Raw genomic sequence first — 27,172 nt, 5'->3', positions numbered from 1 at the left:
TGGCTTTAGAGCACGCAGAGTAAAGCACCTGCTCCACTTATTCATTGCTAGAGCTGTCTGGGCTGCATTAGCTCCCCACTCATGTTGCACAGAAGTTAACACACTTGAAAAATGCAACACAGCATGTAGAAATGTTGAAACTGTTCATTACTGTTCATAAAACAATGTCCATACAGGCTAGAATACCTTTACAATGCAAGAAGACACCAGTAGAATCCAGCTTTAAATTGTAGGTTAACTTTCCTTGCTAGCTTAGGCTACAGCTGAATTCAGTACCCTAGTAATTTGTTTGTGATAACCATAATGCAAAATATGCTGATTTCAAAGCTGATTGTCACCAAAAAAAAAACTTTATTAATTCACTTCGTCTACCTCGCCACCAAAAACTCATTCACTTCTTCGTCTCCCTTGCCTCCCGTCTGGTTTACACTAGACTCCATAGCTATAAAGTCAGATTCCACAGCCACATTCTGCCTCAGCAAATGACCTCATTACATTTCTTAAAGAGGCAGCGCACACATTTATAAAAGGTTAGATTGCTTCTATGCAAATGTTTGTTTTTTTCACCCCTTTTTCGTGGTATACTAATTAGGCTTTGTGTCAAGAAGCAGTGCGGCTTGGCTGGGTTGTGTTTTGGAGGACGCATGGCTCTCGACCGTCGCCTCTCTCTCTCTCTCTCGTCTGTACCGGAGTTGCAGCGACAGGACAGGATTGTAACTACCAATTAATGTGTTGGAGGAAACACCATACACCTGGTGACCGTGTCAGCGTGCATTGCGCCTGGACCACCACAGGAGTCGCTAGTGCACGATGGGACAGGAACATCCCTGCCGGCCAAACCCTCCCCTAACCTGGATGATGAAACCCAAATCCTCCCCTAACCCGGATGAGGCCGTCTGCGGCAGAGCCTGGACTCGAACCAGGTTCTCTAGTGGCACAGCTAGCAATGCAATGCAGTGCAGTGCCTTAGACCACTGCATCGCAGAGCCCATATGCAAATATGGATGATCAGTACAATAAAGTAATGTTCTCCTAGCAGTTGCCAAGAAAATAAGTCTGTAGCCCCATGAAATCAGCTAAAACAAGCTCAATAACTCAATGCATGCACACAGTATTGAATAATATGCATTCACCTGTATAGTGAAGATCTATGCTACATGTTGATTTACCCTGTTGTTTTGTAGTTAGATTGGTTTTACCAAAGTCAAATTGATTGTGTTTACCAAAGTCAAATTGATTGTATCATTGTATAATTGATTCAATTAATGAATACATGGCAAAAAAAATGTTTACAAACATTTGCAAATATAATGATACTGAACTCAAAAGATGCCCAACAATTGAACAGAACAGTAGCTGAGTTTATCTGTCTGAATCAAGTGCCATTCTGTGACTTGCTAATATGCAATATTGTTTTTGCAATGGTACCGTTTTGGTATTTAGTATCATGATGGTATCGAGAATTGTGATACTAAACCTGGTATCGGTATCAAAGTCAAAATTCTGGTATCTTGACAACACTAACTTACAAAGTACACTTTTAAAATAAAATAAAGGAATAGAAAATTAACCATGAAAGGTGTGTCTTTAGAAGGAACTCTCTGCTCTAACAGTATAACAGGAAATTCACAGATGCTTTGTTCAATACAAGCCCATTTGGTACTCTCTTTGTAAGTGACTAAAAGATTTGTGAACAAACATCATATGCTTTCAAGTGTTTGACAATGAATACCCTAATTATGCAAATCTGCTTCCTTCTCAGGGACCGCACAAAAAAAAAAAAATGCAGTACAGCATTTTAATTTCGTGACAATTGATATTACAATTGTGTCAACTATAACAATAAGTAACATGTGAAAACAATGTACTCTAATGCATTATTATAGGGGAATAATCTGCAGGGTAAAAGTAGTAAACCCTGAAACTCTGACCTGAGGTGAGACTTGACAGACATTCCTTCAAGGTTTGACCATTCAGAACAATTTTCAGTGCTAGGCGGCAACAGCTGCCACCAAGATATTTATGGATTTTCAAAAGAAAGACGCCAACACATCCGACCCACTTTACCCTAAACAGCCTTCCAACATCATTAACATTTAGTAACTAATATGATCTCATTCATGAATATCAACAGTGCTTGGAGAGACAACCAAAGGACTTGACCCAAATTCTCTGAACAAGACTACTGTCCAACAACAACAACATGGATTTCTGTTAGTGTCCCTCCCTGAGAGCCTTGCCTCATTCTCCTAATCAGGGGAAATTTGGTATCTCCCAGCCCTGGGAGCAGTCACAGCTAAAGGGTAGAGGTCAAGAGCAGCGAGACGAGTCCTAACAGACATGTCAACCTGTTCCCTTCAGCCACGCCTCGCTCAGCTGCCACCACAAAGGTCCCCTGCCTTCACACACTGAGGCAGTCGCCAGCCATGACATTCGGAGACTACCACACACCAGAATGACCAACCTGGGAGGTGACAGACATTTAGTCTAGGCTGAGACAGAATGAGACATAACATTTATACGCAAAGGTTTATCAACCGCGTCCTCAAGAAGTTGTTTTGATTGTGAACAGAGTAGGATATTTCAATAAAACCAATGCCTGTGGTCTCATTCTTTTGTAAAGACAAATAATGGAATCAATGTAAAAATAGAATCATGATATCGGCTTAAATTGAGCATATGTTGAAATCCAATTTCAGTATACTTGATGTTGAATATCTGTATGAATCTACTACAGCCTTCAGATTATACATGATCACTGGATAAAAAAATAAAAAGTGCCGAAAACAAGAAAGGATACAGAGTCCACATTCTAATCTGTGGTGATGGGTATTAGGCTTGGGTGGTATACCTTATACCGGGGTATTTGCAAATAGCCACAAGGTGGTTTTTCAATACCGTTGAAAAATGATTTATTTTAAGTGTTTTAATACTTTTTAATATTTGTAGCCATTTTTGTTTTGTAAATACCTGCGGTCAACTTGTGCAATGCGTTAGGAAATAAAGCAGATTGCGTTCTTCATTTCACCTTATTTTATATTATGAAGCTTACCTTAAGTTCCCCAGAACAGTTGAGACAGTCATGTGTGTGTTTGTAAATAGCACGGGAGAAAGCGGGAGCAGGTGAGTCCAGCTGTGCATTGACAGGGGTCGCGTTTTATATTGAAAGTCAGTGTTTTTTTACTTCACATTTTTACTAAATACATTAGTGCAACACATTCAGCAGAAAATAGCATCATTTTCATCAGATGACAAAAGAAGTGCAAAGCTATTTGGCTGGCAGCCACACAAGTAAATGAGCTTACAATGAAAAAGCAAGGTTTTTTCTCCAAAACAATGCATGGCCATTATATTTCTAATGTTTAGGCCTATCATAGAAAGAATGTACACAGCTACATTTCTTAATGTTTTGCTTAAAGATAATCTTGCATTTTACCAGAGAAAAATTGGTTGGCTACACTGGGAAAATTATGGAGAAAAGTAGCTACACATCAGTCAGGGTGCTGTCTGCTGATAAAATGCCCGTCCGTGAATTGTCATCCGAGTTTAGAAATGGAACTGAAGCACAAAATTTGTCTGATGCCGAACAGAAATTACAATAAGAAACATTTTAGATCAGCGTTTACAAAACACAGCAAAATATTTATGCGTTTTATATTTTTTCCCTGCGTGAAAAATGCATAATTATGTTTTAGCAAGTTAAAATTTAGGGTCCTGTTATCTAAGTAAGTGGCTGAATTAATAAGGTGACGGGTCATCATATTGTGTTAGCTTTCTGCCATGTTCGAGAAGTCAAAGCCCTTTGGATGAGGTATTTGTACATCTGCCACTGCCATCTTCATTTCCTTTGCCCTAGCAACTCCAGACAGACACAGTGTATAGACATGCTGCTGGAGAGCCAGTACTGTTCTTCCTTCAGACAAGCATGCATCAAAACTTTGTTCATTTTGCAATGTCTCTCGTTCACATTCACTTGTAAAATGCCCAAACTCGCCAAAAACAACATGTGGTAGCTCCTACATATATATGTATAACTTTATGAGCCATTTTGCTTGTCTTTGCAATTCGTTTATTTTCATTTTTCGCTCATTATCAAATTTAGCTAGCAGCCTTCATGGAAATTCGCCATTACTTGTTAGCATTCTGGGAATAGACACCCAATGTGCTTTTTGGTGCCCTCTTGTGTACTAAGCCTGTAATACCATAAATCTCAGTGAGAGAAGGACGGTATGAAGATATGACAATTTGGATACCGCCCAACCCTAATGGATATTTCTAGCCATTAGATTCAAGGGGAAAGTATTGTCCTAGAAGATTCAAAATAGGATTTAACAGAAGAGGAAACCAGTGTAAACCTTTTTCATATTGGGTCCAGAAGTCTGTCCTTCAGAGCACCATGGACTGGTATGGACCACAAGAGCTGTGCTAGATGACTACTTCGGTATTTAAGATGGAGGCAGCTGACCCCAAGGGAAAATAAGACTGGGGGGTATATGAGCTGCTCGGCATGGCACGGCGAGACACGTCCCAACTGTCATTGCACACAATGCAGATGAGGCGCTGTGTTGTGCACAAACAAATCACACAGGCAACGAGACGTTTGATGTACACACTGGGACGGAGAGGCCTCCACACAAACACCTCCCATCCTTATCCCCCATCTAGCACGACACACACACACACACACACACACACACACACACACACCCCCCCCCCCCCCCCCCCCCCTTCTCCTCAGAAACAGCTGACGTTTTAACAGACTTCTAACAGCTGACAGGCTACAGGTGGGTCAGAGGGGACCCTTTATAACCCCCCTACCTCTCCTCTTCTCTTAGTCCCCAGCTCCATAATTCTTCTGAGCCGCACACACACACACACGCACACACACACGCACACAGAGTCCCAATTCCACACCTGTTGTGACTCCATAGGAATTGTACTGCATGAAAAACCCAGCTTTACCAGTAACCACCCGTCCAACTCAGTTGACCTCTCCATTTCTAACCCACCTATTCTCTGGAACTTTAAGACCTGACAGCATGTGTTGGAGAGGCTTGGTTTGACCATGCGGCTCAGTGTGTGGGCACTGTGTACAGTATGTGAGAGCAGCAACACATGCTACTCTGGTGTCGACTATAACTATGGTACAAGCAAACCCGCTAAGCTCCTTTTCTGCTTCCCTTACGGATGTCCTCAGTGGTATTACCAAACAGCAAGACTACAATGGAAATAAATCATTGACTACGGTTTTAATCCACAATCATTTCTCAATGTTTTTATGTAATCTGTAGACATAATGTTACATGACGTCCAATTTTGTATTACATTTTTGCTTTCAATTATGAAATAATACATGAATTACAGGTATACAAGCAAGATGTTCTTAACCTTCTCAGGAGCATATTAGACTGACACACAATGAAGTTCACATTCAAAAGAGAATGGACAACAGTGGCCTTATGAGAAAAGAATGTCCAAAATGAATTGCAGCAAGATGCCAGTTTTACAGGTAGTGGTAGGTCAAAGCAGCTGAAGAGGCCTTTGGCTGCAGTTAAACTACCAGTGGTTGCAGTGCTCTTCTTACAGGGAGCTGTGATCACAGAGTATCTAGGGTGACAGACTGACTGAAAGACTCGTGAAAGGTTGAATTGTGAGGGAATGCTGTCTTCATATTTAGGACAAGTAGACAGTTTGTAAAGGGGTAAAGCTCTAGAAGAGGGGGGATTTGAAAGCACAGCACTTCTTTGGATTGGATGGGAAAACCAGCCATGGGGTGAAAAAATAATTTAGGATTTAGGCATTCTTGCTGTGTGTGCAAAACGGAGCAGAAAACTCTCTCACTCGTCACTTACCTTCTCACCCTCCAATTTCTCTATCTATCCTTGCTGAATCTCTTCCATCTTCCCACTATTTTTCTTCCTCTCGATACTTCTCTATTTCTCTTTCTTTCTGAAGGAAATGAGTCTGTTGGCTTTTAGCTGTAATGTGATAACCATTTCAATTATATAAACAATAGCCAGACTCCTCCAGAGGAAGGAGTGGTTAAGATTCACTTGGAGTGTCGAGGCCAAAGCGCATATGGAAGCTGACTTGTAAACACATAGTGTGTGTGTGTTAGAGAGTGAGTGAGTGTGTGTGTGTCTCAGTGGATAGATGTCTCTGTGTGTGAACATATGACTGTGTGTGGGATGAAGAGCATAAAGAGGCCTGGGAGAGAGAGAGGTGAGGGCGATTCAGTCAGCAAACACGCTGAAATGAAATGTTATCTAATACATGGAGAGGAACGGTGAGGCTGACGGTTAAAAATAGTGTATTTTTCTCACCATCTATAACGTCACTGCATTTGCCCCATGGCAAACTAACTGACCACCTGCATTGCTATAGTCTGGATGCCTGTCGAATTAGAATTCAATGGATTTCCTGTGGGATTACATTGTGGTGAATAGGGGAAAGGTTTTGAGAGTCATAAGCTAGGTTTCCATCGAACTGGAAAAAGATTTTCATAAGAATATTTTTTTTAAAGTCTGCATAAAAACAATATGCACCAGAGATGTGTTTCCATCAAATTGACTATTTGTGGATAAAAGACTGTGTGATGACGTAGCGCACATAAAAATTACTTTTGCGGTTATACTCCCATGTACCGGATTTAAAAAAAAAGTTAAATGGGTTTCCATCGCATTTTCTACTCTACTGACGGTTTTGTCACAACAAATGTAGCGTTATATAGTGAATGTGCCAACTCTGGTATTGGCATGTGCGCCTAAACCAACAGCTCGCAAATACAGTGTGGGTATAGCCAACATGATGAGATTATTATGGACAAAAGAGCAAGATTATTGTATTTGTCAAACGGCAGCCAAACATCAAACTTTATTTGTCACTGTCACGCCCTGGCCATAGAGAGGTTTTTGTTCTACATTTTGTTTAGGCCAGGGTGTGACTAGGGTGGGCATTCTATGTTCCGTTTTCTATGTTTTGCGTATTTCTTTGTTTTGGCCGGGTATGGCTCAATCAGGGACAGCTGTCTATCGTTGTCTCTGATTGGGAGCCATACTTAGGTAGCCTTTTCCCACAGGGTTTTTGTGGGTAGTTGATTTCTGTCTTGTGTTTTTCACCTGACAGAGCTGTGCGTTTTGTTCCACTTTGTTTTTGATTCAGTGTTCAGATAAAATAAATACCATCATGAACACGTACCACGCTGCACCTTGGTCCTCTCCTTGCAACAGCCGTTACAGTCACATGTGACGAATACAGTGGAGACCTTAATTAAAAATGCTTACTTACAAGCCATTAACCAACAGTGCAGTTCATGATGAGTTAAGAAAATATTTACCAAATAAACAAAAGTAAAAAATAATTTAAAAAAGTAACAAAATAACAATAACGAGGCTGTATACAGGGGTACCGGTACTGAGTCAGTGTGCGGGGGTACAGGTAGCGGTGAAGTATTAAACATCATAATAAACATTCATAAAACATACAAGTGTTATACATCGGCTTAAATATTAATTTCTTGTTAATCCAGCCGCTGTGTCAGATTTCAAAAAGGCTTTACGGCGAAAGCATACCATGCGATTATCTGAGGACAGCGCCCCGCTTACAAAAACATACAAACATTTTCCAGCCAAGTAGATTAGTCACGAAAGTCAGAAATAGCGATAAAATTAATCACTTACCTTTGATGATCTTCATATGATTGCACTCACAAGACTCCATGTTACACAATAAATGTTCGTTTTGTTCGATAAAGTCCATCTTTATATACAAAAAACCTCTGTTTTGTTGGCACGTTTTGTTCAGTAATCCACTGGCTCAAAGGCGGTCACAACAAGCAGACGAATAGATCCAAATAGTACCGGTAAAGTTCGTCAAAACATGTCAAACGATGTTTTTTATTAATCCTCAGGTTGTCTATTGTCTTTATAAATCGATAATATTTCAACTGGACAATAGCGTATTCAATACAAAGGAAAAAGAACGGAGGGCGCGCTCCCGGTCGTGCGGGCAAAAAGCTCTGGTTCATTCGACCGACCACTCAGAAAATGTTGTCATTTTTACTCATTTTTCAGAATAAAAGTCTGAAATAATGTCTAAAGACTTGACATCTAGTGGAAGCCATAGGAACTGCAATCTAGGTCCCATCCATTTATATGGATTCAATGGAAAAACATTAAATTCAAAAGAATGCCACTTCCTGGATGGATTTCTCTCAGGTTTTCGCCTGCCATATCAGATCTGTTATACTCACAGACATTATTTTAACAGTTTTGGAAACTTTAGAGTGTTTTCTATCCAATACTACCATGCATATGCATATCCTAGCTTCTGGGCATGAGTAAGAGGCAGTTTACATTGGGCACCTCATTTATCCAAAATTCTAAATACTGCCCCCTACCCAAGAGAGGTTAATCCTGTATTGACGTTTTGCTTGTTTGATGGTTCGTCTGAGGGCATAGCAGAATTCCTTATAAGTGTCTCGCTTCTTGAAAGCGGCAGCTCTAGCCTTTAGCTCGATGTGGATGTTGCCTGTAATCAATGGCTTCTGGTTGTGATATGTAAAAAAATGTTCACCTTTATTTAACCTGGTAGGCTAGTTGAGAACAAGTTCTCATTTACAACTGCAACCTGGCCAAGATAAAGCAAAGCAGTGCGACACAAACAACAACACAGAGTTACACATGGAATAAAGAAGCGTACAGTCAATAACACGGTCACTGTGGGGACGACATCGTCGATGCACTTATTGATGAAGCCAATGACTGAGGTGGTATACTCCTCAATGCCATTGGATGGATCCTGGAACATATTACAGTCTGTGTTAGCAAAACAGTCCTGTAGCGTAGCATCCGCGTCATCTGACCACTTTCGTATTGAGCGAGTCACTGGTACTTCCTGCTTTACTTTTTGCTTGTAAGCAGGAATCAAGAGGATTGAATTATGGTACATTTGCCAAATGGAGGGCAGGGGAGAGCTTTGTATGCATCTCTGTGTGTGGAGTAAAGGTGGTCTAGAGTTTTTTGGTTGCACATGTGACATGCTGGTAAAAATGTTGTCAAAGTGATTTAAGTTTGCCTGCATTAAAGTCCCCGGCCAGTAGGAGCGCCGCTTCTGGAAGAGCATTTTCTTGTTTGCTTATGGCCTTATAGAGTTGGTTGAGTGTGGTCTTAGTGCCAGCATCGGTCTGTGGTGGTAAATAGACAGCTAAGAATAATATATATAAGAACTCTCTTGGTAGATAGTGTGGTCTACAGCTTATCATAAGGTACTCTACCTCAGGCGAGCAATACCTTGAGACTTCTTTAATATTAGACAGCTGTTATTGACAAATAGACACACACCTCCACCAGTCGTCTTACCAGACGTAGCTTCTTCTCTGTTCTGCCGGTGCATGGAAAATCCCACCAGCTCTATATTATCCGTGTCCACAACTCGGTGAAACATAAGATATTACAGTTTTTAATATCCCGTTAGTAAGATAATCGTAAGTCATCAATTTTATTTTCCATTGATTGCATGTTAGCCAGTAGAACAGATCGCAGTGGGAGTTTACTCGCTCGCCTACGGATTCTCAGAGGGCAGCCTGACCTGTGCCCCCTTTTCCTCCATCTTTTCTTTACGCAAATGACGGGGATTTGGGCCTGTTCCCGGGAAAGCAGTATATCCTTCTCATCGGACTTGTTAAAAAAAAGCTTCTTCCAGTTTGTGGTGAGTAATCACTGTTCTGATGTCCAGAGGTTATTTTCGGTCATAAGAGACGGTAGCAGCAAAACTATGTACAAAATAAATACAAAAATAAGTTACAAACACAGCAAAAACAACAACAAAATAGCACAGTTGGTTAGGAGCATGTAAAACGTCAGCCATCCTCTTCGGCGCCATCTTTCAACAGAATAAGACCCTAGATATTTATTGGAAAGGAGCATCAAGCTCATCACTGTGCACCATCCTGTGAAATTCATCATCATTTATTTCATCTGTAGAGTAATAAACTGCATGCTTTCCCAAGTCGTAGTTGGAGGACCACACAGACTTGCCACCGCCATTTCACACATATTTAATTTTATAGACAAACAGATCCCACCTTATTAAAGGTTTGGTCTACATTTGGAAAGTTGACCAACAAATTAGCTGTTTCCATCAGGCATGTCATGACATGTACTTTACTCGCATAAAAAGGTTGGATGTAAATCTGATTGTAGACTGTATTTCAGTGTTCCAAAGGCTGTATTATGACAAGTCGTCTGCCATTTCAACACTTGTTCCATGGTAACATCAGATTGGCCTTCCCAGTTGTTGTCCACACTACTCAGATTGCTGCTGGGGATCAGTACCAGACCAGCATACTCTCACACACACACACACACAAAATGGGAAGTGTGTCACTTTGGAAGGGTGGAGAGGGGATTTTTTACTCTCCCTCTATCTCTGACTCACTGGAACCATTCCCAGCTCTGGGTAATGGCTGCTTCACAAGAGAAAAGGAATAAGCCAGTCATCTTCCCTCCCAACGTATCCTAACACACCCTGCATGGAGCGCACAGCTAACTCAATGAGCCCTGTGCAGATGGCCCCATTATTGTACAACCATAAAACTATACCACGCCCCAGTGAGGAAAGGGTGATATACATTCAATTGAGGGCACAACTTACAGCATATGCTGTAAATCAGTGACATGAGAAATGTAAGACACAGGTTTGGGAGGAATAAGATGGGAGGGGAGTTTGGAAAAGATGAAGACCAAGTAATGGCAGGACTTGAGATCAAAGGGAAAGAGGGAGAGAAGAAGGAGAGAGGTGTGTGAGAGGCGGAGGTGTAGTGTTTCAGCTCCTGGGCCGGGCGCTTGCCGTTTCAGCTGTGCCGAAGTGATGGCCAGCCCCTGCTCTCGCACCACGGTAACCCCGTCAGCACAGCAGCATAGCTGGCGCTTGGTCTCACTTGCTCTTTTTCTCTTTCAGTCTCAAAATTGGGATTATTATAGTTCTCTACAGCTGTGGAAGTCTCTTCTCTCCCTTTCTACTTTTGTCTCTCTCCTGGATGCTTTTGAACTCTCGTAACAATGACAGACCTTCCCACTGTGCTTTACGTTTTCACATTGTCCAATGGATTCAGCTGTATTTTCCAAAGAACACAGGTTGGTTTTCCCAAAGGCTTCATCCTATACTCTGATTAAATACAGTTCACTGGTGGTCACTGATCCTGATCCACCGTCCTGTCCCCTTACATTACATCTAACATTACCTGAACACACTGGTTCAGGTTAGTTATGAACCATGTTTGTTAGGGAGCCGCAGTGAATAAAGGGGACAAGACCATCACCATAATTACTCTGCATTGAGGGAAGATGGCCTCTTTCTGATTCCTCTAAAAAGCTCCTCCATTTGTGCACAACTCAATAGATTTTCTAAATACTATTCTCATTACCTTGTTTCTTTGACATCTTTTATGTAGAAAATAACAGATAAAAGGCTTGCCTGATTTGAACTGAATGAACACAAATGTAATTACATTGACACCAGTCAAGGTCACGCTGGCCCCAGTGTGGTGTAGTGTAACACTTTGAGTTCCAAATCCTTGCTCATCTCAGACTCATTTGTTAATGATAATCTTGGATATGTGTACAGCTAAGTTGCATTTAGCCTACATAGGTTGTGATGTCTTGATCCCACCGCCCCTTGATCCCACCAAAGACCCCCAAAAAAGCCCATTCGGTTGGCTTTATGCAAGATTACCCTTTCTATTCGCAAAGAGTATATTAAGAGGGAAATTTGACTTAATCTGGATAAAGCCTCTGGCAAAACAACTGAGTGATAGAGAAGAAGAATGAAAACAAAAGGATATGGACACCGTCATGAAACGGAATGAGGGAGTTTTAATATACTCCTACAGATTCCATAATCCCAGATAAAAATACATGTTACGTGCATTCACCATTTTGATTTATTCATCTGTTTCTACCTACTAGCCAAAAGGAGGTCAACCCAGATTTCAATGTTTTGCTCCAAAGCTGTATATTTCAAGCAATGTCTTTAGAGGCAGATTGGATAAATGTAGTGCCCTGAGCAGAGTATTTTTGTTTTGAGAAAAGCAACAACTGGGTGTAAGGATTTACCATTCATTTTTTTCACTTCAGCTATATTTTTACGAAACAGATCCTCATGGATTGATCACTGTAAGCTATAACCTAATGCATGATTGACATACATATAGAAACATGGTGCGCAAACCAATCACAAGACAATGGTATCTGATAATAAACCAACTTTTGAAGACCTGTTGAGATGGGTCATTTCAGTGAATTTAGCTGCCCTTACAAGAACCACGGAAGATCTCTTCATCTTTAGGAGTCCATCTAATCAATGCGAGATGTTAACATGCTAACTAATGCCATTACCGCAATAAGGATCAAGAGTGACCATTTAGAGCAGAGACATACATAAAAAAAACATGTTATTTTAGCTATGGCTCCAGTGAGAATTTATGAATGCTACAGTATATCAAATGAATAGGGAATCATTGGTATGCTTTTATGACCGGCAGTTCAATGGAACGCTAATTGCTATACCATTTATGGCTTTAAGTCTATGGTTGAATTATAACAAGCAGAGATGTGGAACCTAACTTCCCCTTCAAGAGGCGAGCAGCTGCTATTTTTGCTGTAAGCTGACACCGGTGGTCGCACAAAAGCAACCACCTCGTTTCAGGGAACTAGTTTTTCAGAGTGACACCAGTCAGTTCTCATAGTTTTTCAGTTTGGAGAACGGATGTAACAGATTCAAATGCTCATGAGATTACTCTTTGGTGTGTTGGAGCCGTTTGATACATTGCGTCCTTGTACCCAATTAACTGGTGCGAAGTTCTACATGCTCAGGTCGAAGGTGTTTGAACCTCCGCTAGAGAGCAAGCAGCCGTTTCAAGTCAAATAAAATGTCAGGTATTTCTAAATAATATGAGAGGATTTCAGATGTTTCTCACTGCTATTCAGATTATTTTATAACATTCAATCACCTCTGCTTATTCGAAATGACCAAGAAAGGTGGGTGGGAATCAAATCTGAAGGGTAGTAAAAGATGCTTAATGGGAGCATCAAATATGCTACCTACAATCGTGTTGAGAATATGGCAATCCTCTCTACTTCACCTTTAGATTGGGGGTACGCCAAGAACCACCCTTGGGTACTTAAAATAACACTCTACTCCATCAGACCTCAACTCTACCAGGCCGTTACCAGAATTTTGACTTCGATACCAATACCAGGTTTAGAATCACAATACTCGATTCCCAAATGATATGTCAAAGAAATAAGGCGTATTAGCCAAAGTCACAGAATGGCACTTGATCCAGACCTTTGAGTTCAATATCATTACATTTGATTATTATAATTTTTTTACTTTGTTAACCACATAATTTGAACACATTTATTTGAATGGTAAATCTCTAGTCTATCGATAAACTGGATAAATCAAGATGTAGCCTAGGCCTATTCACAATATGGGCTAATCATATTCAATAGGAGTGTGTGTATGCATTGAATTATTGAGCTTGTTTGGCTGATTTCATGGGGTTACAGAAAAGAAAAAAAATATGTTCACCTTCCATTTGGAACTTATAAATCACTGATCTGGCTTTCAAGTCTGTCTATGAAAATGCAATTTTTGTTAGATTTAACTAGAACCACACATAATGCACATTCACTAATAATGACTAACTTCTTGTAGCAGGCATTATAGATTAACACAGGTCTCATAAACAATCTCTCAAGCACAAGCCCAGGTGCTAGTAAGTTAGTGATGGGGTGGAGACAAATCGATAGTTACATATCGGGATATTATTTGACAATATATTGTATCGTTTTGACAATATAGCAATATTATTTTACGCTAGTTGGCTGTACCTGCACCAAAACACAAGTATTTTCCCTTCATAGCTCGTTCTCCATCTTATTTCTAAATAGGAAGCCAATTTGTTTCCAGCACTTTTATTTATATAACTGATCAAAACAACATGTTTGGAACATCGAATCGCAATAAAATCACAACATTAAATCGCAATAAATATTAAAATTGTGAGTCGCAATACATATCGTATCGCCACCTAAGTATCGTGATAAAATCTTAAGGTCCCTGGCAATTCCCAGCCCTATATATAGTGAGTAGCCATCTAATCTTTATACTTTAAGTTTAGCCAACTTGGATCTATTTGCTAGCTAACAAGGTAGAACAGTTGAATTGTTATGAACACACCGTTCTGTCTGTCTCCAACTGTTTGGACAGCATGCTAGCCCGTCCACTTTGTTCAGAAGTTGAAATCAAGTGACCTACCCTTTTCTCATAATGAGAACGAGTTGCCAATTCCTTACATAAATTGTGCTTTTTATGGTTATTGCACATTTATAAAAAACAGACTAGACAGCTAGCATAACAGTCATTGCTTAAAATGCTGCTAGCAGTACGTGTTACCGTAATGCCGCATGCGACAAACTGAGCATACATTTTCCTGAATCAATGTTCATTGATACTCCCATTTGAGTAGTGTCTGCTCTGCATGCAAGGAATTGAGACATACAAATGGTATCGTTAGAAAAGTTCACTTCTCCTCTATTACAGTACAATAATCTCTCAATGTGTTTCGGTGTACATATGACCAATTCTGTTGACCAAACCTCAAATGCAAATAGCGAGTTGAAACCGCTTGTCAGAGAGGAAGAAGTGATCTCTCATTTTTGTTGTTGTGAGTGGCAGGGGCTTGGTATGTAAGTAAAAGGTGCACACAGCACAGAAGGAGCAGAGGAGGCTAGGCCAAAAAGACAACATGAGAACAAGCAGACAAACACTCATCAAAATAAAAACTTGATTCTTGCGATATAGGCATTTGAAATATTTCACTAAAACCTAAATTAGAATTAATCTAAGCCCAGCCCTAACTGATCAACAACATTTGAATAGAAGAAGCAATCTCTTCTTCTATAAAAATAAAAGTGTGCGCTGTCTCTGTAGTTAAGACCCATGACGTCACACACAGTCAGTTCAAGGCTCCAGCAAAGACGATATTGACTGGGAGAGACACGAAATGAATTAATAAAGTTTTTGGTGAAAATCTGCTTTCTGCGTTATGGTTTGCATATTACCACAAACAAGGCACTAGGTAAGTGAATTGATGTTAGCTTCAACTGTAAGCCGGCAAGGAAAGATAGTCTACAAAACTGGAAGCTACTGATATCATCTTCTTGCATTGTAAAGTGTTCTCACCTGTAATGGACATTGTTTTGCGAACAGTAATTAACAGTTTGAACATTTCTAAGTGTGTAAACTTCTGTGCAGCATAAGTGGAGATGCAGCCCACACTACCAGTGAGAACAGTGGTTCCGCAGGACAGGCTAAAGCTGGCAAAGAGTAAGTGGAGCATGCACGGTGCTCTCGTGCTATAAGGGGACATCGGCTGTGCTGATAGACTTAATCCTCTCTCAATCAGTAGACAACGGGAGACACATTTGACAGAAGTACCGAAAGCAACAAATTCTAGTACTGAACCGTTTTTCATGTTCTATTATCGAAAAAGTACTTTAGTTTCAGCATACTGTGCAACACTAGTTACCACTGATCGGTAGAGAATCTCAGGCTCTAGCATTATCACCATCAACCTGCTCCACTCCATTGTCCAAACCACTCATCCCTAAGGGGCACTTCAGATCTCCACCTCTCCCAGAGCATCCTAACCCCTCCACTGGCCCACTCCATCCCCCTCTTTCCTTCAGGGACCGTAGGGCCTAGTTGACCTCCCCTGCCCTCTGGACTGGAGCCCTTACTCTCTCTGCTGTGCCTCTCTGCATTTTACCTTAATTGATGTTTAACCCCTGAATCAGCTGCTGATGATGGCTCAATTAAGAGCTTGCTGGAGGAGAGATTAGTCCTGGGTAAGTAAAGAGTTTTCTGCCCTATAGCCGAGGAGAAGCAGAGCTCACTGGGCTTTAATCCTTGGAGGGACGGTTGGGAGACAAAGGTTGCCAGGACTGCTTCCCACATTACACCTCTGTAGGTCTTTGCCCTGTGTGGAGATCCTCTGGCTGCAATTTCAGGATGAAGCATTGAGGGGAGGCCATTTTGAAATGACATGGAAAGAAAGGGGATGGAGAGGCAAAGCTTGCCAGTATACTTCTCACTTTAAGCGACTGTTGGTCTTAGCCATGATGAAAAGCACTGTTGGCTTGTGGCTCCATTAAGTGAAGAGAGAGGGTGACATTTCTTTCCCTTACAGTGTAGTGTGCTGGAGTAAAGTGAGGCCCTGTGATGATTGAATCACAGCCATAATGGCAGAAGGTAGGACCCTGCTGTGCAGCAGAGTTCTTCCTGCTCTCCACACACAGTGTGGGAAAAGCAGTTGGCAAAGCTGCCTTGGAATAAATGAACACAAAAGAGGCCATGAAACGATCACGGCGAAAGCACACACTCCTTATGTGACACTTGATATAACTAAAATGCTCTCATTCTTTCCAAAGCTGTTGGTTTGTTACAGGTGGAACAATTGGGTTCTTCGGCATTACAATAAGCAGAGGCTAAACTTATCTGACCTATACTTATCTGACCTGACTGAAGTGAAGATAAGACGTCTTCCTTCGCGATAGAGCGAGATAACATGAGGTCAGCTGTAAGACAGTGTATGGGGGGGTCAGACAGACATTTAACTTGAACTATCCAGGCATTATTTCAGCCTAGGGTTAGGCAGTGATTAAATCATATTGATATTTGTGTCAGGCAAGGGGTGGCCAGTACACCATTGATTGTCCCAGAGATTAATACTTAATTGAAATTACACTGTAATTGGCGGAGAGAAGGCTTTGACCAATTGAATGTTCTGGGCAGCAGATTTAGGGCTATGCTGTTCACTTGCTCTTTAGTCTAATCTATAGATTTCTAGACCACCACTTCTATCCCTTCTCAAGTATCCTTACTCTCTCTGTGTCTCTGTTATTCCCCTCCCTCCCTACACAGATGCTCACGCCAAAACAAATATTTTACAAACACACACACGTACCACACATAAAAATACAGTCATTGTATGGGCACATACTCAAACACTTTAATGAAAACATATTCAGACATTATTCCATACAGACTGCCACATGAGATGTCTGAAGAGCACAATAGCTGACCATCTGTGTTTGCAATTCAGAAGGACGCTGCAGCATGAGAGGATGATTGTTATTCCTTGGAGACTAAGTTAACAAGAGGAATCTTATTTTTTTGACTGGAGCCACCATGTGCCATGTCTATTCTAAGGGTGCCATATAAACATTGTTTTTACTTGTGTAATTACAGTGTTATTACATAGGTATAAGACCAACTTAATCTAAAGTGTTACCCATTTGCCTTAATATAACTTAAGTTAGATTTTTGAGTGGCCCGTTATTAAACAGTAGGAGACTTCTCTGGCAGAGGCTAGTAGGATGCACCCTTGCTTGCAGTCACGCTTCTCAAGCACACAAAAGGCTTTTACTTTGCTGAGCATAAAAGTTATTTGTCGCTAAAGCCTTTTCTTTCACTGTATGAGGAGAAAGTACACTAGTCTACTTACACTCAATCTGCCAATTTAGGCCGTGTGTAGCCTAGCAGCAGGTAGCCTAGTGGTTAGAGCGTTGGACTAGTAACCGAAAGGTTGCTAGATCGAATCCCTGAGCCGACAAGGTGAAAATCTGTCGTTCTGCCCTTGAACAAGGCAATTAACCCACTGTTCCTAGGCCGTCATTGAAAATAAGAATTTGTTCTTAACTGACTTGCCTAGTTAAATAAAGGTAAAAAAAAAATCTAATTAAAAGTGTGTGTGCGTGTTGAGAAAGAAAGAGCAAATCATCCAATTGCAATACCCAAATACTTTAAACTATTTCATGACATCCTACTCTGTCCTGTGGCACATGCGGGAATGATGGCGGGAGCCTCTAATGATGTCAAAATTGAGGCCAGCACAGGAGACTCATGAGGGCCAGTGTCTTCCAGAGAGACAAGAATAGATAAGGTGGGGGGAGCTGTGAGGGGGAGGGGTGTAAAGCTCCCATTAGCTCTGACATCTTGACAATGTCAGAGAGAGCAGAGTTATTTTGTATTGGTTGGAATACCCAGTCCATGGCACTGGTCCTGACCCATACCGTCTCAACGATGAAAACAGATTGGCCTTTAGCAGGGTGAAAAGTATAATTTACCTTTTGTTATTTGTTTCTGATCGTGTTCCCTGTCTTACCTGTAAGTACTCCTCAGCGGGAAACACAGGGGCATGTCCTTACGGGGACAGCTCATTGTCCTGTAATCTCCTACTCGGTCTCTGACTGCTCTGAGGCTTGCCAGGGCTGGTGAGAACCACTATCTGGACTGTGTCCCTGAGGATCCTGTCTCTGCCATGTGACACCCTGACGGGAATCACGACTTGCACTATACCTGCCTGCATAGCTGAAACACTCATCAGTTTATGCCCCTCATTTATGGGGGGAGGGGAAAGACATGAATACATTTAATCCCACAAGTGAGACACTAAACTCTCACATATTGAGGTTTAGGCAGAGCATTAATTCAAATCACTAGACTTCCTATGTTACTGTAAAAACAACATGCCAGGGTAATGGAAAAACTGACAGAATATAATTTCTCCCTCAAAGAATATTGGGAAAGAATTCCTATTACAACACGCTAGTTACACTGAAGGTTTAGTGTACACATCCTATCTCCAACACTTTCACGCGCAAAATGGATTCCGGATTTTAGAATAAATCAATAGTTTGTTGACACTTTTCCCTTGAGAAAACAGCAATTATACCACAGGCAACCATTTTTATGTCGTTAAATTCATATACAGTCAGGTCAAAAGTGTTTTGCCAATGTTTACCATTTGATGAACGCAAAACATTTAAATTGGCTTACATGCGCATTCCGTTGATAGCAAAGGTTCCTTAAATTACTTTTTTTCTGACACATTGATGCTCTCTCTGCGCTATGCTATGCTGTAACTCTCTTGCCGATGGAGAAAGAGACCATCGAATTGCGTGTCTGCCATGAAGGAACAACCAACAATAGCCTCTCAATAGGAATAAAGTATGCAGTAAACTATTCATTCTACTCACTTAAGTGAAATCAATTCATAGAAATTAAGAGTAATCGTGTCAAAACCTCGGTGACACTTTTCATAAATCGTTCTGACAGCTCCTGGTGAACGGTCACCACGGCTGTTGCGCTCATGAAGGAAGAGAATCCCAGCATCCATACAATCACCAATTATTAGCGTTTATTAACTGTGCCAGTATCATACCATTGAGGAGACATAAAGTAATCCCTAGTTTGCAAGTAATACAAACCAGCAAGCAAACTCTCCATCATGTAGTCTACCCTTGACACTCAAAATAAAGCACGAGACAGCGCGCGACCACCACACCGAATTATGGTTGCTTGGAGTTGCCCTCAGTTCAATGACATCAGAAAGTGGCCATTCGAAAGCAACATGTTGTTAAATATAAGTTATTCAAAGTAAACAGTTGCCTAATGTTACTGAACAAACATATTCAATAGCAGGTAGCTAACCTGGGTAACGTTAGCGAGCTTGTGAAGAGTGACTTACCCTGTAGAACTGTATCCACATCTGTCTAGTGAAACCGGAGATTCAAAAATATATGACTATGTATTTAAAATGTTGATTGAGGAATAAAAATTATGTAAACAGGCTGTCTACCGACGTCAGTATAAATTTAAAAAAAATCATTCCTCTTTAAGTACAAGGTAACTATTTAGTTCTGTCAAACGATGCAATGTAGCTGCTGCTGCCCAATCTATCATGATTGGCACTGCTTCATGATTGACACTAGCCGGACCAATAGGCAAGAGATTTTCGTGTTGTTTAACCAATCACTGGAGACGTCAGAGAATTTGACTCGTCAACGTGAAGTTAGTAGAAGGTGATCCGTGAAGTAGGAAGGACTAATGGTGAGATCATGTGTGAGTGTATCCCTCCGCCTCTTATGTTTTACTGTAAGAAATAACGTCTCTATTTGAATCATGATATCCATTGTCAATATTGTCTTACTTCTCGAATTTACGCACAGCGTTTGAAACAATGCAGTGTGTCATTTCAATTGTGACGCCAGTGATTTTTATGTGTTGGCCTTGTAGCCTAATAGCAAAATAATTGTTCTCTTTCCTCTTGTAAGGCTATTGAATATGGCCAATAATCTGACTTTAAAAGTGTCTGTTTTCACCCAATACATTTATCTTGCATTTAGTCTTATTATTTGGCTATATGCTGTTGGACAAAAGTGCATCCATAAGCTCTATAAAGTAGTATATAGGTATAGCATAACCTACGGAAAGTAACATACAAATCCTGTACAATGGGTATCACCCAATGAGGTCGAATTGGAAACTTCGATTTCTGCAGACTTCAAGGGTCGGTTACGCACTGAGCGAAAAGCACAGCAGCGTTTCAATGATGAACTACTTTATCTCATGGCTGCGGAAGAAAATGTTGTTTACAGTGAGGAAAGGTGTGATGCTGGTCTGCATAGAATGAAAATGTACGGATGTAGTGTGAAGCGCGTGACACGCTTGAATGTTCATTTGCTCATAATCATCTGTAAAGTTTTAAGGCTACTTCACCAGTATAAACACGTAATGTTATTTATTCCAGACTAATGAAAATATTAATACAGTATTTCTATCTTATTTAGTTTCATATTACAGTCTGTCGCACATAGCCTACGTCACCACCTAGTCAGTAGCCTATGAAGCAAATGGTCAGGGCTGTCAAATGTAAAGTCACAGGACATGGTTTCACAGAAATATTAAATTATATTGTATCTGGAAGTAGCCTACAGTATCAGTATCTCCATAATTGAAACAAATGTGTCTGTTTATTATTAGACAGACTGATGACAGACTGATTTACAAGGGCAATATCATACGATTTGATTTGATTTGATGACACAAAAATTGAAGAAAACGTTTAATGGGCCTACTTTAATCTTTTCCCACATTTAGCATTTTATCAAACAGTAGATGAGGTTCCTCTTATTAGATCAAATGTGCCTTTTTTTGCCTGCTGTAATATTTCCAGTCACATTTGGGGGCTCTTCTTAACTTCCCATCTCTCTCTCTCTCTCTCTCTCTCTCTCTCTCTCTCTCTCTCTCTCTCTCTCTCTCTCTCTCTCTCTCTCTCTCTCTCTCTCTCTCTCTCTCTCTCTCTCTCTCTCTCTCTCACACACACACACACACACACACACACACACACACACACACACACACACACACACACACACACACACACACACACCAATAATGTGTCGTATTTCATTCTGCGCTGCCACAGTCGATGCAGAGCGACATATGGAAACCCCCAGCCAGGGATACTCGGTAAATGGACTATTTACTTGCCTGACACTTTAATCTGTGTATCCCTAAATGTACATTGAACGTTTTGTGATCCATCAACAAGCAGTCAGAGAAACAGAAAGAGAGATTATTGGGGGGTAATCAAGCAACAGTAGTAGTAGTAGTGGGGAGGAGTAGGCTGTAGGTAGAGAGATTACACTGTTTTATGCTTTGTGTAAGGAGCTTACGTAGTGGGGTTTTGCAAAGGATAATTAATGCAAACAGATGGGCACCCTGTTGGCCTCTCACACTGGCCTGTTCCTAGACGTTCAACCAGTTGGACTTGGAGCCAGTTAGGCCCTAATTTCACATGACTGGGAATACAGATATGCATCTGTTGGTCACAGATACCTTTAAAAAAAAAAGTAGGGGCATGGATCAGAAAATCAGTCAGAATCTAGTATGACCACCATTTGCCTCATGCAATACGACACATCTCCTTCAGAGTTGATCGGGCTGTAGATTGTGCCTGTGGAATGTTGTCCCACTCCTCTTCAATGGCTCTGTGAATTTGATGGATATTGGCGGGAACTGGAACACGCTGTCGTACACTTCGATCCAGAGCATCCCAAACATACTCAATGGGTGACATGTCTGGTGAGTATACAGGCCATGGAAGAACTGGGACATTTTCAGCTTCCAGGAATTGTGTACAGATCCTTGTGACATGGGTCCATGCATTATCATTCTGAAACATGAGGTGATGGTGGTGGATGAATGACACGACAATGTGCCTCAGGACCTGGTCACAGTATCTCTGTGCATTGAAAATGCCATCGATAAAAATTCAATTGTGTTTGTTGTCCGTAGCTTATACCTGTCCATACCTTAACCCCACTGCCACCATTGGGCACTCTGTTCACAACATTGACATCAGCAAACTGCTTGCCCACATGACGCAATACACGCTGTCTGCCATCTGCCCAGTACAGTTGAAACCGGGATTCATCTGTGAAGAGTACACTTCTCCAGCGTGCCAGTGGCCATCAAATGTGAGCATTTGCCCACTGAAGTCGGTTACGAAGCCAAACTGCAGTCAGGTCAAGACCCTGGTGAGGACGACGAGCACGCAGATGAGCTTCCCTGAGATGGTTTCTGACATTTTGTGCAGAACTTATTCGGTTGTGCAAACCCACAGTTTCAGCAGCTGTCCGGGTGGCTTGTCTCAGACAATCCCACCGGGGAAGAAGCTGGGTGTGGAGGTCCTGGGCTGGCGTGGTTACACGTGGTCTGCAGTTGTGAGGGCGGTTGGATGTATTACCAAATTCTTTAAAATGATGTTGGAGGCAGCTTATTGTAGATGAATTAACATTAAATTATTTGGCAATAGCTATGGTGGATATTCCTGCATTCAGCATGCCAATTGCACGCTTCCTCAAAACTTGAGACATCTGTGGCATTGTGTTGTGTGACAGAACTTCACATTTTACAGTGGCCTTGTATTGTCCCCAGCATAAGGTGCACCTGTGTAATGATCATGCTGTTTAATCAGGTTCTTGAAATGCCACACCTGTCAGGTGGATGGATTATCTTGGCAAAGGAGAAATGCTCATTGCTAACAGGGATGTAAACTTATTTGTGCACAACATTTGAGAGAAATAAGCTTTTTATGCATATGAAACATGAAACATGGCACCAACACTTTACATGTTGCGTTTATATTTTTGTTCCGTATATGTTATTATTTTGGTAAGAGGTTCACTTGCAGTTAGAAAACTTTGCTTATTCTGAAACATATGTAATGTTATGGAAGATCAGGTAAGTGTCCAAGCACATTCCACACAATAGTTACTTCTCACGAATAAGCAATGTTTTCAAAAGTCACTCATAGTGTCATTGTGGAACCCTTTTTCTTTCAACTAAAAACATTAACCTCATGCAACAATATGATCATATACGTGTCCCCACAATCAGGATCCTCCACATAGTGCTGCCTGCGTATTGTCTACAGAACTAATATTATGGTGTCTCTGTCTCAGTTGATTTGGCGTTCAAGCTAAATGCAGTGTCCCTGGTGACCTAGCTGCCTCTCTCAATTTCTAGCAGTTCTAGGGGGGGAGGCCAGTGCCCCTGTGACAACAATTTTGGACCCCCTTGTGGCCCCCCTAAATGTGCAGTATGAAATAATCTTTACATAACACATTTTTGCTATCGTTCTTTTTTTACATCCGTTATTAGACAGTGGCAACGATGATGATTATGAACATGGTCTTTTGCCTGCAATGCAGTGAAGAAAACGATATGACAACAATAACGTCTAATGTAACTGGCCCCTCTAACAGTACAACTGTTGAAATGGTCTAGAACCGCCACTGTCTCTCACCCAAGACTTTCGCAGGCTAGAGACCCCTCATCCCATCCAAACACACACATTAGCAACAAGAGGCTTTGAGGGATGGAAACAGGCTGTTATAGTGATGTAACCGGATTGCTCTTTATCAGAGCTATTGTGTCCAGCAGACCAGAATAAGTACCAATCAGTGTGTGTGTGTGTGTGTGTGTGTGTGTGTGTGTGTGTGTGTGTGTGTGTGTGTGTGTGTGTGGTGCCCATATTTATTTTTTAGGCATTGGCTACAGCTAAAACTTTTCAATAGATGTTGTGAGACATGGATTTATCTTGATATTGGACCACTTTTGAGGTCAGACATTATCTGACATACTTGTAAACATTGTTTTTCACTTCCTCACCCTTGCTCTCTCCTCTCGCTCCCTCTTCATAAGCCAATCTTTTCCTTTCTTTTTTCCCTTCTATTCCTCTCTCCCTCTCTTTCTCTTTGTGTGGAGAGTGTGTTAGTCCACGTGAAAGGTGTGTGGGTGCAGCTCCCTCTCTCTGCAGTGACCTGCTGCTCCGCCGCACTTGGCTTCCAAAGCATCCTGTCGGCTGCCTAGCAACGCTCAGTGTCCATGGCAACGGAGCCAACAAACCCTCCCACCTCCATCAGCTGTACCCCCACAATCAGAGCTTAAATGTGGCAATCAGGAGCAGGACTAGAATCCTGTATCTGGGCTATAGTGAACAGGTGGAGTCAAATGTTACAGTAAAGCAATCACCATGTCTTAATACTAGTTGTTTTTGGGGGATGAGAGCCCACCAATTTTCAGCTAAGACTACCAAACTGCTGAGGGTTCAAAAAGGGTGATAGGTTCTCGAGAACCAGGATGCCCAAATAAGAGACTAGAGGGAGGCCAAGTAATTGCACCAGTGTAGAGTTTCCAAAGTGCAGAGGTTGTATCTGTTATTTTGTAAAGAGAATACAACATAAAAAGTAACTAAGCCAGGGTCAAATTCGTTTTCAACTTTTACCTTTTTGTCTTTCATTCCGATATGAAAAAAATGTAATAAGTTATGATTGAGATTGTCTTAACAGATGCTACAGAAGCCCACCTGAGTTTTCGTTCTGATTAGAGACAGACATGGATGCATATAGGCCTATTACAGTTTTTCTCAATTGCTAAAACACAATTTCTGAAACCTTGCTCTGTTTCCTGAAAACATTAAACACAAAACCTCATCTTCAAGCACTATTTACATAACCTCTGACTCCTCTCACAAAATGAAACATTCGCCTCAAAACAGTTTTACCTGTGTTCAAAATCAAACACTGCTCTCAAATCATAAACAAAGTGATCAAAATGATCAAGCAGTCAGTAAACAATACACAAAAAATTTGAAAACACATTGTTCAAAACATACAATTCTCAGGGAAAAGTACATTTTTAATCTAAAAAAATATTCATATTTTTCCGTCATTGTCTTTTGATGAACGAAAACATGTTCTATCATAGTAGTTCAAAATTGATCAGAAATTACTACTCTGCTTTGCCCTTTGCAATTTTGTTTTTTGTTCTTCCTCCTCCTTGTACCCCTATTTTTACAGTACTGTACCCTGCATCTCAAAAACTTGTCCTTTGTCTCTGTGATACTGTAACTCTTGTTTTTTGTTGATATGAACCTGCAACCAGTCAAAATCTATTGAGCAGTCAGTACTGTTAATAAATGGAAAGCACAATGTTCAGGGCCATACAATTTGTCCATTGTACAGTATACAGCCTACAATGCACTGTACTACAGTATACAATACTAAAAGGGACAAAAATCAAAGGAGTAAACATGTGATCAATGTGCTTCTTCTTGTCTTTGGGCTGGGTCAGGCCAGAGCACTTCGTCGACATCACAAGCAATATTGTCCCTCCTGAGGCAACGGGGGAAGAAGCCTCTTGTGTGCCGTATCCAGCCCTGACATGATTCCTCACCTATATCACCACAGGCTAAATCCATGGCTTGCAGCAGATTTACTCTGGTGTAGGGTTGTCTATCATACACTTTCCATCTCCAAGAGGAGAAAAACTCCTCAATCGGATTCAGGAAAGGCGAGTATGGAGGGAGGTACAAGTTCATAAACTGCCCATTGATGTTAAACCATTCCCTTACCTGAGCAGCTCGGTGGACACTGACATTGTCCCACAGTATCACATAGGTGGGAATGGGATTCTCATTTAGCTCTTGACCCTGCTGCTCTTGAACCTGCTGCTCAAATAAAATATCTCTTAGATTGGCAATAAATCTTAGAAGGTGCTGGGTGTTATATGGCCCGAGTGTAACATGGTGATGTAGAACACCATGGTTGCTGATAGCAGCACAGATTGTGACATTGCCACCTCGTTGACCAGGGACTTCAACAATGGCCCGCTGTCCAATCATGTTTCAGCCTCTCCTTCTCCTCTTTGTTAGATTGAAGCCTGCTTCATCGACAAAGATGAACTCATGGGGTTTGTCCAAGGATTCCAAGTCAAATATTGTCTGTGTAGAAATACAATATACTGTATGTAGGATTTTGTAAGTCGTACAGAGACAGTGCTATACTGTAGAGTACAATTAGGCCTACTGTATGCACTTCTGATTCACATACATTGTATGTACTGAAGAGTAATGTCATTCACATATAGTAGTATGTGTTAGTACTGTAGACAATCTGGATTACAGTAAATGTTTCTGAATGTACACTTACTTGCACATACTGAGCTCGCAGTTCTTTCACCCTTGGTGAGTTGCGCTCAAAAGGTACTCTGTATACTTGTTTCATTCGCATCCTATTACGATGGAGGACACGGTCAATTGTGGAAATGCTCACACTGTCGATTCCCTGGAAGTGTGTGTTGTCTTGTATCACTCGTTCCTGGATTTCTCTGAGTCATATTGCATTATCTTGAAGGACCATGCCAACTATAACGGCCTCTTGCTCCCGAGTGAATATAGCTGTCCTTCCATCTGCATGTGGCAGCCTTGCAATTCTACAAAAAGTAGTTGTGCATTTACAAAACATATTCATGCAGTACAATACATACAGTGATTAACTTTACAAATGTCTATTAAAACAGCTGCATAGAGTGTAGTACAGTAAATTTGCAATTACAAAAATACAGTAGTATACTGTACCTGTTCTCTTCTCTGAATGTCCTTACTATGGTGGACACAGAAAATCGGCTCAAATTTGGTTGCACTCTAAGTCCTGCTTCCCTCATTGTCAGTCCATGGACAAGAACATGGTCTATAACTGTTGCTCGAATTTCATCAGATATTTCCACTCTTTGTCTTCCTCTTCGTCATCCTCTTCCTCTTTCTTGCCCTCCTCCTCCTCTTCCTCCTCGTCGCCCACCTCGCATACGCACTCGTCCTCGTCCTCTCACATTGTTTCTTCTATACATTCTCAGACTTAATCCTTCATACCTTCAACAACCTGTTTGCTCGCTGAACTGGCTTATATTGGTTGTG

The 27,172-nt window shown here is 41.2% G+C and overlaps 1 protein-coding gene across 9 annotated transcripts in view; it reads right to left on the bottom strand.

Annotated features, from left to right (window-relative positions):
* The window catches only part of LOC106580711 (myocyte enhancer factor 2d), a 77,754-nt gene extending 57,924 nt beyond the window's left edge, over window positions 1-19,830 (bottom strand). For all 9 annotated transcript variants that reach the window (XM_014162045.3, XM_014162069.3, XM_014162075.3 and 6 more), the window contains exon 1: window positions 19,598-19,830. The gene's annotated coding sequence lies outside the window, so the exon portion shown is untranslated. The remainder of the gene's footprint in view (window positions 1-19,597) is intronic.
* Window positions 19,831-27,172: the final 7,342 nt, after the last annotated feature.

Source organism: Salmo salar, chromosome 02 (genome assembly GCF_965601325.2).
Source record: "Salmo salar chromosome 02, fSalSal1, whole genome shotgun sequence".
In the NCBI taxonomy this organism is placed as follows: Eukaryota; Metazoa; Chordata; class Actinopteri; order Salmoniformes; family Salmonidae; genus Salmo; species Salmo salar.
Note: the sequence above shows the minus strand (reverse complement) of the source record. Positions and strands in the feature narration are given on the sequence as shown.